The 13898-nt window shown below is 48.4% G+C and overlaps 1 protein-coding gene and 1 non-coding gene across 2 annotated transcripts in view; both read left to right on the forward strand.

Annotated features, from left to right (window-relative positions):
• LOC122154580 (beta-keratin-related protein-like) overlaps nucleotides 1-13898 on the forward strand; it is an 82899-nt gene that overhangs the window by 10780 nt on the left and 58221 nt on the right. The window lies entirely within an intron of this gene.
• TRNAQ-CUG lies at nucleotides 1302-1373 on the forward strand. Its single transcript has one exon. It is a non-coding gene; the product is annotated as a tRNA-Gln (tRNA).

The following is a 13898-nucleotide window of genomic DNA, read 5'->3' on the forward strand; positions in this document are numbered from 1 at the left end:
CCTCCTATCGTTGTCATTGTTTTCATTTTAATGCCATTATTATACTGTTCTTGTCTCAACCTGCGAGTCTACCTTCACCTCTCTAATCCCCTCCCCCATTCCCAGGTGGGGATGTTGAAAAGAGGGTGACCAGTTGCTGTGGTTGGTTGCCGACCAGACCCAAACCACGACACTAGGTGTTTCTCCTGCCTTCTCTGAATGTGACCTGGCACTTAATATCTTAGGCTTGGGTATGACTGCGCGCTCTGTCGTGTGGGTTCAGAAGTACCAGATGCAAGCCCAATGCTTTAGGAAATGCAAAGGTATCAGGAGGTCGTGTCCTCAGTGTCCCGGGCTAAGTCTGAGATCCAATAGAGTGTCCCCACATGGGTTTCCTCCTGTGTGACTGCTGGGAGGAAGGGCCCTGCTCTCAACACACAGGCTCAAACCTTGGCAGAAGGAGGAACGCACCACTGCAGCTTTTCCTGGCTGTGTGCATGGACCCTTTCTGGGCAGGCAGTGTGCTGGTGCCAGGACATGAGGGAAAGTTCCCTCAGGCTGGACATTGAAACCTTGCCGAGTCTGGAGCAGCCTCAGGAGAGAAAATGGGGTTTCCAGTGAGGGAGAGGCCACTTTGGGGCACAAGGGGACAGCGAGTCCTGGAAGAGAGGACCAGAGTTTGGAGTCAGCCAAGATTGCCCCAACAGAGGAAGGAAGTCCAGCTTGTGCAAAACATAACAAGCTCCTTTGGGTACTCCTGCCAGATCTTCCCTCTACTGAAGCTCATCCCCTGCCCCCTCTCTTGGTCACCTTGTTCAGCAAGGTCAGGAGCTCGGGTAGGACTGGAACCAGGAGTAAGGATATCTGGGTAATGGCTGCTTAGTATGAGCTACAAGGTGAGAAACAGGAGAGGCAATAACTTACACGGGCAGATGGACACACTGTCCAGCCTGGGGGCAAAGGGAGGCAGCAGCAGAGACCACAAGTGCAAGGACTGAACCTTCAGCTGCTGGGCCATGAATGTACCATGTGAGGTGCACCGTGGAAGACGTTCTACTGGAAACTACCTAACCTGGTCCAAGTAGGCAAAAGCAAGATTCTCAGCGCTTACCAGCCTGGCTCTTATAAGAGAGGGCACACGAGGCTTGTGCAAAGAGCTCTGCCACTCCCTTGAAAGGCCCGGTGAGTAGAGAGCGGCCAGTGGTCCCTGGAGGAAGACTGTACTTGGTGATGTCCACGGAGATAGAGAGACAGCCAGGCTCAGCCAGGAGTAGAAGGCTCCACGAGGGTGGCCTCAGGGGAAAGACAGTGCTTGTGAAGGAGGTCCCATGGTGTAACGGTAAGCACTCTGGGCTCTGAATCCAGCGGTCTGAGTTCAAATCTCAGTGGGACCTCAGCCTTTCGGCTCTCCCAGGACATTTCTTGACATGGTTACACATAACACCCTTTCTGTCAGCTCTAATCAGGTTGACCTTACTCTGATCTTCCTTCCTTTCCTCTGATCCCAGCCATGGGACTGACATCAGTGCCCCCTCTCGTGCCCTGTACCCACCAAACCTCTGCAGCTTTCCTGAGCAGTGGCCCCCAGCTCCTGCCTGCTCCATTCAGCTTGACCGCAGCTCCTGTCTGAGGGCATCCAGCATTGGCCCACCCAATCACACAACACATTGGGTGGAGAACAGGCAGACCAAGCCCAGCTCAAAGCAGGCACAAGTAGAGGAGGCTCTTCCAGGACTTCTCTGGTCATATATTGGACATCTCGAAAGATGGACAGTCTACAGTACTCCCTGGGTAACTGTTTCCCATGTTTGACCAGCCTCATGGTAAGAGAAGGCTCCTGTGTGAGGCACTACTTATACTTCAAATCCTGTCCATTACTTCTTGATCTCTCCATTCAACTAACCCTTTGCTGTCTCTCTTTTTCCTTCTTCAATCTTTTCGGTGCTCTTGTACAAGATCAGGGAGCTCCACCCACAACTGTGGGTGCCCCAAGATTGGCGACAGACTCAAAGTCACAGCACAGAAACGGTTCTCCCTTTCACTTGAAGAGGACTTGGCGAAATGGGGAAGGAGCAGAAAAAAACCCAAGACATAAGCCTCCAGCTATGCTTCACAAAGTCTTTAATGAGAAGGAGGAAATGCAGTGGCACAGAACAGAGACCAAGAAACACATCTGCAGGGTTGAGGAACGCAAACAGTATGGCCAGTTTCCTAAGGACAAACTGCACACAAAGCGCTTGCCTTTTCCAATTCTGCTCCCCCTGGTGGTAATGGCAGCCCACCAAGAGCGGTCCCTAACTCCAGCACCCTCTCCCCTTCAGCAGGGGGTTCAGCAAAGCAGAAGAGAACGAGCCCTTTCTGGAGGGCTCAGAGAAAAGAAGAGCTAGAGGAGACATGGCCATGCCTGCCGTGCAGCGAGGAGAAGTGGACACAGGTCCCTCCTGCCAGGTGCCATGAGGACACCCAGCCTGTCTGCAAGACATGTCCACGATCCTGCTGCTGCAGGGTCCCGTCTTCCGTCCTGCTCCCAAGGGGATGAGCCACCAGCTTCAGCAGTTCAGACTGCAGCGGGGGACAGGCAGACACATCCCGGACCCGCCCAGACCAAGGGAGCCCCCAGAAGAGATGGGAACTCCCCCGGCACTGAGGGAGCTCCCAACAGCAGCTGACAGAGACGATCCCACGGCCGTGCTCTGAGGGAAAGAGTTGAGGATGGGGCCCGGTAGGGTCACCACCACCGGCGAGGGCTCGATGAACACCGTCGAGTCAGCGCAGCGGGCGACACAGGGCTCACTGCAGCTGCTTGCAAGTGGGGTTGGGCCAGAGGCACAGCAGGGCCGTGGGGGACAGGGTCTGAAGCAAGACATCTCTCGGTGAAGGAAGCAAAGCTGCAACACAGAGCAGGAAGGAAACACAGACCCAAACATCAACTTGGCTCTCATGTCCACAGCTCTCTCTGCAGATACACTTGACTGCTCTCCATCTCCATTTCTAGCTGCAGGTACAGGAAATGCCTGCACCTGATCTTTCTAACACACACAACATGCGTGACGTATTCCCCTAAGTTGGATTTGAAGCACTGGGAGCAAAGATGTGCCTAACTGGCTGCTGATTGCACCAGGACCTCCTACTCCATTTCCCAGTACAATAGCACAGATGAAGATTGATGCAAGTATCCCAGCACAAATGGGCTGCGTTGAATGGGTGTCTCAGAAATCACCTCTTAAACACACACAGTCTTCCTACAGCTCGTAATGCACCCCTCTGAGTTGCACAGTGCAGGAACGCTGACCCACTTTGGGATAGGACCAAGCCCAGTCGGTTTAAAGCACATGATCATACCCCATCTCCAGAACAACTGTTGTTGCATTGATGAAGCACTTGGCCATTTGGTTAGAGAGCATCCTGCTGCGGTTGCAAATTCTGGTGAGGGAGACACCCCTACAGCTGAACCCCATTGACACCCTACTGCTTGAAAGAACACCCTCTTTCCATTTCTCCACAGCCAGCTCCACAAAAAATGGACAGAGGTGACAGCCCTTCAAATGTTCAATTGTGGGACCATGCTGAGGCAGAGAAATATCAACCTGAGATGCCACCATAGCAGCAATTCTGCCTACAGAGAGAGACATGGAGTAGACCCAGACTTACCTCGTTCCTCGAGGAAAGGGAAGCAAGAGAGGAGGATGCAGAGCCTGGAGCAGCACAGGCTTTTATGCTGTGTCCTAGAGCCCTGTGGGGCCACAAACATTCCTTGCTCATGAAGCATCTGAACACCAAGGAGTTTCCGCTTCCCAAGGCTTCCCTGGTGATTAAGCCCTCGCTTCTTACATCCCACATATTTTCCTCGTTTTCATACCATCGAACATCAAAATCATTCATCTGTATCCCAGGTTTATAAAGTCAATTAACTCCAAGTTCTTACGCAGGACAGACAGATATTTTTAGTTGACTTGCCTTATACAAATTCCTTTGGTCTCATTGCCCTCTTCGTGGTTAACTAGTCCACGTGTCATGGTGAAATGGGCACCTCAATTCTTCTCTCAAATGCTTTCTTTGCTGGCACTCAGTCTAAAACCTGTGGGACATTTCCCTTCATGGGTGATCGTAAACACACAGGAGGCAGTGGGTAATTTCAGGCAAAAATTCAAGACTGCACAATCCTATATGGGAGGAGAGACGCACCACTCCAGGGACGTGGCAAAGCTCAATGGCAAGGAAAGACCACTGTGAGGTGGAGGGAAGCCCCCTGTGGGCAGGGGTGATGATGGCCACAGGGACCTTGTTTACGCTCATCAGGCTCTACCACAGACTGGTTTTGTGATCAAAGGCTTGCCCGCGTCCTTCCCTGAAGGAGACCCACACCCAAATTGACCCGTTTGTCTCTGTAAGGTCATCCCAGAGGATGGAGGTGTGGCTTGCCTGATTAGGAGGAGAGGTGAACAGCAGGGAATGAAAACCTCATGGCCCTTTTTCCTGATTCAGAGAGGGGGTGGCCAATGCCATGCATTTCACGCTACAAAGGCACATTGGATGAGTCTCAGAGCACCTGGGAGTCATCATGATGTGGAAGAGTTGGAAAAATCCCAGAGCTGCTGGCAAGCAGGACTCACCCTGCTGTGGACGTCAGTGGACATGGTCGCCCAGCCTCAGTTGTGCCAGGGATACCAGACCTCATAGTCCCAATTTGCGGCTTTCTGCAAGGAAAAACATTTTAGCACCATTCCTGAATCAACTGGTGCTTCTGTGCAACCTCGTGCAGCTTCTGCCTTCTAAGGCATTGCCTGCCAGTGGCTGCTCAGGGACCCACGAGAGTGAGTGCAGCCCAGAATGATGTGGGATGGATGGTTCTTCTGGAATGGCTCTGGGACAACCTCCTGCTCTGAGCAGACCAAGCTTAATGTTAAGTTAATCAAGGGATATGGCGATGGAGATCCCATGGAGACATTACCTGAAAGAGACCTGCCTGATCCTCTGGTCTGCTCTCTGTCGTTACAAATGTGCCTTCATTCCCTGGACACGTGGTCATAAAAAACAGGCTGTGGCAGAGCCTGTTGAGCGTGAGCAAGGTCCTCGTGGCCCTCACTCCTGCCCACAATGATCCTTCCTTGTCATTGAGTTTTACTGCATCTCTGCAGATGTGAGTCTCTTCGCCCACCATCTCCTGCCAGTCTATATAGACCCACTGGGAGATAGACGTCTCCCTCGGTTAGCCCGAGGCTCTGCACTGAAAGCACTTCGGAGCTGATTTTATGTGACTTTGAAGCGTGAGTGCTGGCAGTGCCAGGGAGCATCAGGCTGGGCTGTGTGAGCAAGCAACTGTGTGGGTGATCTAACATGCTGAGCCATCTGTGAAGTTTCTGGCGTGGACAGCACCTGTGTTGGAGCTACTGCAGGTGTAGAAGGAAACATATCTTGGTGAAGGTGTTCAAAGCTGAAACACAGATCAGAGAGTGAACACTTGTCCTTTTGCTAAGCAACCATTTGCTGAAGGTATAAATACCAGTGGACAGACCTCCCCACAGCTGAGCCCCTTTGATCACCTTGCTCTTGAAAAAGGGCTTTAGTGCATATTTTGGCTAGCACTGGGAGACATCTCTCTCTAGGCGAGTCATCATGGGCTCACAGGAGATGGTGGCATCTCTTGAGCAAAACGCAAGGCCAGGAAAGTTACCATTGTGGTCTGGAGGGAAGCTGCTTGCAGGAAGGAATGAGGGCCACAGGGACCTTCCTCACATTTGTCAGGCTCTGAAAAAGCCTATGTTTTCTCCCCACAAGGCCAGGGACCATAGCAGATCCATAATGAGAAAGAGTAGGCCACAGATTGAGGCTGGTCTCTCTCAAGCGATCTCTCCTTGGGATCTCAGTAGCACTGTCCCTAGGATGACATGACAAGGCCTTCACAATTCTTCCAACCAGTCCTCGGGTGTCATCTTGGGATGTGGAGAACCTGTGGGACACAGGCAAATTGAGGCATAGGAGTGTGGTCAAAGAGATGCGTGCATCCTTCCGTGAAATAAACCCACAGGCAAAATGACCTGTTTAGCTCAGCACGGTCAGCCTAGAAGCCAGAGGCCTGGATGGCCTGCTTTTCAGGAGAGGCTCAGGGCAGGGAGCCAAAAGCTCATGGCCCTTTTTCCTGGGTCAGGGATGGGGCGGCACGTTCCATGCATTTCAATCTCCAAACGGGCGTCGCACATCAGTCTCCCACAGCACCTGGGAGTCATCGTGATGTGGAGGAGTTGGGAAAAACCCAGAGCTGCAGGCAAACATGAGTCACCCTGCTCTGGACTTCAGTGGACATGGTGGCCCAGCCTCAGATGTGCCAGGGATACCAGAGCTCATAGTCCTAAAGCGCCACTTTCCTCAAGGAAATTTCCACATATTTTAGCACTGTTGATGAAACGGCTGGTGCTTCTGTGCAATCTTGTGCTGCTGCTGCCTTCCAAGGCATTGCCTTTTGGTGGCTGCTCAAGGGCCCATGAGACTCAGTGCCCCCCAGAGTAATGACGGTTGGAAAGAACCACTGGAAGCCCTTTGCTCTGGTCCGCTGCTCCAAGCGAACCAAACTTCTCAGCTACCTCAGCAGGCTCCGTGCCTTGTCCCACTGACTTAAGAATACTGTCACTGTCGGAGAGGTCACTATGTCTTGGGCAGCTCTTCCAGGGACACACCGCACCCCCTGTCACTTCGTTTCACAGAAGGGCAGCTGGCATTAGCCCCGTTGCAACTTGTGAGTAATGTGGGTCTTGCTGGTCAGTCAAGTTGTGTTGTACCTGAACATTTGAAAGGTGTAAGTACTCCCTGCAAAACTAAATTCCGGGTGCCCCTACTTTTGCTGGGACACCTCGTGCACATGCATGCATATGTACTCTTGTAATTCTATACTTTGAGTCCCAGGCTCTCTCCTCCGTCAGCACAGGCCACTTGCGAATTCTTGTGACACAGGACTCTACTATTTCTTAGCTAAAATCTGCCTTGTGCAGCTAGTGGGTTGGGTGGTGGGTGATTGCTTTGGTGAATCCCCATGCCCGCTGGCATAGACTGGGTCGTATCCCATATTCCCCACAGCAAATCCCTCACCTCCACATCACCGATCACTTGGAGTGATGGCTGTCAGTAGTAGAGGGAGTACTTTTACCCCAGATAAGACAGACCAGGTGCTCTGCCCTCCACTTCGGTTTAAATAGGCCCCCTGGCCTCAACCATCCCTGGCAGACAGCCAGGTGTACAATTTCCCTTGAAGGCAGTGCCCTCTCCCTGTGATGTGGTCTGTTGTGAGTGGCTGGAAGGACCTGCCACCCCTCCCCATATCCCTGCAAGTACATCTGACAAGGAAGGACTTTCCCCTGCACACACGGGGGCTGCCATTTCCTTTCAGCTGCCATTTTGTGGCAGGGAGATGCCATTTTCTTATTCCACATCATAACCAAGATGTTTTCATACTGCTCTGTGAGAGTCTAACAGCCAGTTCTTGGCCCCGCTATGCCCACCACCTTCTCTCAGGAAGACTTGTGATTGGCTGATAGGACCGGCCAACCCTACCCATATGCCAAGAAGCACATCAGGCAAGGAAGCCCCTCATGGAATTGGCAACTATTGACAGTGGAATTCCCAGTGATTGAGAGTCAGTTTAGGGGGTGTCTTCAGGTCACTGTCCTAGACAGTGTGCATTACTCTAAGCAAGTTGCATTAGCAGTGCTCTAGTCAAGGGGGTTTCAAGTTCCTCAGCTGCAGCATGGTCCTTCCAGGCAGCCCAAAGCAGGACTGCACCCCGTAGTTGGTAGCATTCAAACTTGTGCAGGAAAAACCCAATGGATTTCTAGTCCATCGTCTTCACCACTCGGCCACAACTACCTGCCGCAGACATCTCTGCCCTGCTGAGCACATGCCCTGTGCAGTGACACCCGCCTCCCCAGGAGTTGCACGTCCAGGCTTCACTAGAAGTCCCGTGGTTCACACCTGCACGAAGCATGGGAGGTACCAGCTTTCCAGAAGCCTTTGGAGGTTTAACCACAGGGACGGTGGCTGTAGATCCCAGCGCCTTGTCCTCAGCTGGGCATCTGGGATATCCTGACATGGGGTGGATGGGTTCACTCTCCAGCTGGCATCCCTGCTGCTTCCAGGGAAGAAGGGAAGGCAGCTCTGTAGATATAACCAAGCACATTAGTAAATGTGGAGTGGGCTATTAACCCCTACCTTTGATTTCAACATTATCTGAGGGACACTCCAGTCCTGCTGTGAGCAGTACGGTTGGAGCACTAGTTAGGGGGAAATGGCGATCTCCCAGCAGCACCTCCAAAAAGGTGTGAAGAAAGGTATGGTGAGAGTAAATGTGAGGTGTGGATGACTTGTAGGCAGATAGGAGAGAGCTTGCTTTGGTGTAATAGGCATGTCCAGTTTTTTTGGTTTTGTTTTTGTTTTTTTTTTTCCCTGCCCCGGCATGTGAAACAAAAAGGGGCCCAAACAATAAGCCTCAAACCAAAGTTGACTTCTGAGTGAATTCCCCGACCAGCAATCAGCATCTTATCAGCAGACTGAAGCAACCGGCATCTTATCAGCATGAAAATGTAACCCTGGGAACAATCCCTGGGAACTATAAGTAAACAATAGGAAGTAACTATAAATCCCAAATGTAAAGAAAAACAGAAACTCCTCAGACATGCCCGGATCCTGGCCAGATCCGGACATGCCTGAGTGAGGCATATCAATCTACCAGATATCTCCTGTGCGTTTTGTTTAGACTTGTTTGTTAAACTGTATAAAAGCTGGACCCTCTCACAGCAAAGACGGAGACCTCACCAACGAGTGGACGCACTGCGTAGGACTTCCCAATTGCCGGGAAAGGCTCTCCGACCCTTCGCTGTGAGGGGGCTCCTCTACTGATGCACGGATCTGGATGATGGTAAAGTATGAGGGCAATTGGTGATGTATCTTTCTTAATCACTGTAGCTAGCTTTAAATAGTAATGTCTAGGTGCATTACCTTGCTTATTCTTTCTGCTATTTTAAACTAAAGTAAAATAAGCCTATTTCTTTAGCTTGGTGTCTGTGTCCTTTGTGTTAACCTAGTCAATTGGCAAAACAAATTTGGCATCACGGACAGGATAAGAACAAAATGTCATTTTTTAAATCTAAACGTAATGAATCAGCTCCATCTAAAATTCCTGGATGGGAAGACCTTCCTTATAGTTCACTGGCTCTTGAGTGGGCTAAGGTCGGAGGACCATGTGAACAGTGGGAAAGTCGGCTAAAAGAAGCTGAACCACTGGATGTATTAAAATGTATCCAAAAATTATCTATCGAGAAAGGAAAAGAAATTGTGTGTTTGGGAAGACGGGGGTGAGTTTTGTTAACAGCATATCGGAAACAGCACCAACAGAAAGAAAAACTGTTGTTAGAGCGCTCCCACATGGAGCAACAGATGTGTGATTGGCAGAATCAAATTGTAATGGTACAGTGTCAAAACAAGTTGCTTGTCAATAAGTTGGATACTTATCAGACTGTAGCTGAAAGAGCTGCGGTAAGAGTTGCACAGTATAAGAAAAGAAGGGGACGAGTAAACCATAGGAAAGTGCATGCTGTGATTGCAGAAGCAGGGGTACGGTGGGATCCTGACAGATGGGATGGAGATATTTGGGATTCTACAGGTTCTGATGAGGCTGGTTCCTCAGATAAACCTGTGGATGTAAAACCAGTGTGGAGACGGAAAATAGAATTGGATACTAACGGGCAACAAGTAAGGAAGGATGTGATTGAAGATTATACTCAGCATGAAATAAATGATATAATTGAAAGATTTAAGCAGAGACCGGGGGAACCCCTGCTCTCTTGGATGGTGCGTTTGCACGATCAGGGAGCAGCAGGGGTAACCCTAGATCCAGGGGACTCTAGGAAGTTTTCAGTTTTGAGTTCTGACTCCTTTGTGCAAGATGCATTCCGAAATAATCCTCAGGATACAAATTTGTTAACCTTGGATGCCCGGGGATGTAATAATAAATACCCCACGGAGAATGATTGGCCAGGTGGGGAACGTCCCTGGTATACTTTGCGAGATTGTATACAGTGGATGAAGGAGGAAGGTATGAAATTGGCAATCTTTATAGGAGACCCTGACAGAATGATGCAAGCTGCCTTGTCTGTCACTCGTAGAAACCGATTGATTAAAACTGCCCCACCAGCATATAAAAATATAATAATGACTCTCTTAATTAATGAGACCAGAAATCCCATTGATGAAATAATTGAAAAAATACAGCAGCTAGGTGATCTTGGAGAATGGGGCCCCCGAGGAAGTGCAGGAAACCGAGATACTCGGGACAGCCCTAAAGGAAATGAGAACAGAGTTTCTCGCAAATAAATGTTTACAGCTTTATTGAAGGATGGCCTATCTCGTGAAAAGATTGATGGTGTTCCAACTAATGAGCTGTGGCGAATATACAAACAAAGAGGGTTGAATAAGCCTAGCAGGAGAGTGCAGAGTTCTGAAACTAAGAAGCCAGGGGTAACTCAGCCTACAGCACCTCCTCCTGAGCCTCAGCGGGACTTCCCATCTGCACACGGTGGGCCCTCCGCGGGTAGATCAGTTGTTCCGGGGGAAAGGGGGGATTGGGAGCTGTATTCTGATTTATACCCATGGAAGGAGACTAGGGAAATTGTCCATCGTAGTAAACAGGAATGAAATTATGGCCAAGCTCCAGTGCAATGGGCACGGAAGGACCGACGGCCCCACGCGGAGCTCCAAATATTTTGGAAAAAACGGTCCTCACAAACAGTAAAAGCCTTAATTGACACAGGAGCGGAGGCCCCCTTGATATATGGGAATCCAATGAAATTTAAAGGACAACCTGTAATTATTACAGGTCTGGGAGGGAAACAAATTGAAGCTGTACAAACTCAAACTGAAATGAAAATAGGAAACCTCCCAAAACGACTGTATTCAGTCATGATTGTCCCCATTCCTGAATACATAATCGGAATAGACATTCTGAAGGGACTAACTTTGAATCTCCCAGACGGTCAGTACCAGTTTGGGGTGAAAAATCATATCAGTATTAGAACAATTTTAGTAGGAAAAGTGAAAATGCCTCCTGTACAGATTCCTGCTGCTACTAAATTAGTGACTATGAAACAATACAGAATTCCAGGAGGGCATGAGGAGATATCACAGACAATTAAAGATTTATTAGATGCAGGAGTGTTGAAACCAGTTACCACAGCTTGGAACAATCCGGTATGGCCTGTCAAGAAAAGTGATGGGTCATGGAGAATGACAGTAGATTTTAGGGAATTAAATAAACACACCCCACCACTTATAGCAGCTGTACCAGATACTATTACTTTAATAGAAGAGGTTCAAAAAGCATTCAGGGACTTGGTATGCTGTAATAGATTTAGCTAACGCCTTTTTCACTATCCCAATTGCAGAGGAGCATTGGGACCAATTTGCCTTCACCTGGCAAGGACGACAGTATACCTTTACCAGATTGCCTCAGGGATGGCTGCATAGTCCAACCGTTTGCCATCGGACAGTGGCTGAGCATCTGGATAAGATAAAATTGCCTCCTCGTATGCAAATAGTGCATTATATTGATGATATCCTAATTCAGGGAAACGATGAGAAGGAAGTGCAACAAATACTTGAACAGGTGGTAGATCATATGAGACAGAAAGGTTGGGAAATTAATCCTAACGAGATTCAAGAACCATCCCAAACGGTAAAATTTTTAGGAATTCAATGGCATTGTGGGCATCGGGAAATATTACCCAAAGCTCGACAGAAAATTTTGGATTTTGCAGTGCCACAAAATAAAAATGAGGCACAGAGATTTATTGGATTGTTTGGCTTTTGGCGGCAGCATATTCCCCATTTAGGACAGATTCTGACTCCTTTGCATAAAGTAACAAGGAAAAAATATGAGTTTGAATGGGGAAATGAACAGCAAGCTGCTTTTGAGTCAGCAAAGGAAGCTATTCAAAAGGCCCTAGATTTGTGGCCATTGCAGGAGGGAGAAGTGGAGTTAAATGTGTCAGTAAATGGATTACATGCCAATTGGAGCCTATGGCATGTATTTCTATGGGAAAGAAAAAGGTTCCCTTAGGTTTTTGGGGACGAAAGCTGCCAGAGGCAGGAAATAATTATACACCTTTTGAGAGACAACTACTGGCATGTTATTGGGCGTTGGTAGAAACAGAGCAGCTTACAATAGGACATGAAGTGTCCCTTCGTCCTGAAATTCCTATCATGCAATGGGTTAAAAGCTCTCCTAAAACCCATTGAATTGGGCATGCTCAAGAATCGAGTATCATAAAGTGGAAATGGTAGATTCAGGATAGGGCCGAGGTAGGGGTTGGTGGAGTAGCTACCCTCCATGAGAGAGTAGCTACTGCCCCCACAGGTGATCAAGTAATGAACCCTGATTTCACAGTTGAACGGGAATCCCCAGTACGATGGGGAAAAGCTTTCGACCGATTGACACCCTCTGAAAAGGAACACGCTTGGTTCACTGATGGATCAGCTAAGTATATAGGAGGGAAGAGGTTTTGGAAAGCAGTAGCTTACTATCCCCATCTAGAAAAATTTTTAGAAACTACAGGAGAAGGGAAAAGCAGCCAGTATGCTGAATTATATGCATCTTATATGGCCTTGAAACAAGAAGACCTAGGAGAATGTTATTTATATACTGACTCCTGGTCAGTAGCTAATGGGTTAGCTACTTGGCTGCCAACATGGGTAGCCAAAGATTGGAAAATATACTCCAAAGAAGTCTGGGGAAAGGAATTGTGGAAGGATATTTGGGAAATAGTACAGAGGACTAAGGTGTCTGTGTTTCATGTTGATGCTCATAGTAATGTGGACACTTTAGAACGACTTTATAACTCTGTCGTAGACAACTGGGCAAAGATTTCCCAAGCTGGATTAGAATTCCCTCAGAAGGATGATCGTGAAGGCTTGGCAAAATGGGCACACCAAAAGTGTGGGCACCTTGGAGAGAAAGCCACTTACAGGTGGGCCCAAGAGCGTGGCATAACCATGTCACTTGATATGATCAAAACTATAATCGCCCAGTGCCCCGTGTGCCAACATACTCACAAACGTCCAGTGCCTAATATTGTGAAAGGACAACTGGGAAGAGGAAAATTGCCCGGACAAATTTGGAAAATGGATTATATCGGACCTTTACCCCAGAACCTAGGGTGTAAATATGTCTGCACTGCTGTAGATACATATTCTGGATATTTGATTGCCCATCCTTGTAAGAAAGCTACTCATCATAGTACTATCTGTACTATAGGCATAATCATTTTGTACTATGGAATTCCATTGCAGATTCAAACTGACAGTGGGTCTCATTTTCGAAACAAATTTGTTCAACAGTATGCTGAGCAGCAAAATATTCAGTGGGTTTTTCATATACCGTACTATCCACAAGCTGCAGGATTGATTGAACGAATGAATGGGTTGTTGAAAGAGCAGCTGAAGAAGTTAGGAGATGGGAACCTATCCCGATGGAAAACTCATCTCACAGATACGCTACATATTCTTAACAATAGGCCCATTGGGGAAATGGAAACCCCTTTGATGCGCATGACTACACCCAATTTACAAATAAAACCTCTGACAGTAAGTGAGACTTTGACTTACTGGGAAATTGTTCCAGGTGTGATGGCCCCTTACCGGGCCGCTCCAGAGGCTGCAGGGCTAGATCTCTATGCATTGGAATTGATCGGGATAAATCAAAAACAGATGAAAGTTATCAATACTGGGATAGGAATTAAAATTCCTCCAGGACACTTTGGTTTGATAACTGCCCGTTTGAGCCTAGCCTTGAAAAGTATTCACGTCATGGGAGGAGTGATTGATGCGGATTATCAAGGAGAAATTAAAGTAATTCTGTTAAACAATGGTGAACAAGATTT

Source organism: Tyto alba, unplaced genomic scaffold (genome assembly GCF_018691265.1).
Source record: "Tyto alba isolate M040663 unplaced genomic scaffold, T.alba_DEE_v4.0 Super-Scaffold_41, whole genome shotgun sequence".
Taxonomy (NCBI): Eukaryota; Metazoa; Chordata; class Aves; order Strigiformes; family Tytonidae; genus Tyto; species Tyto alba.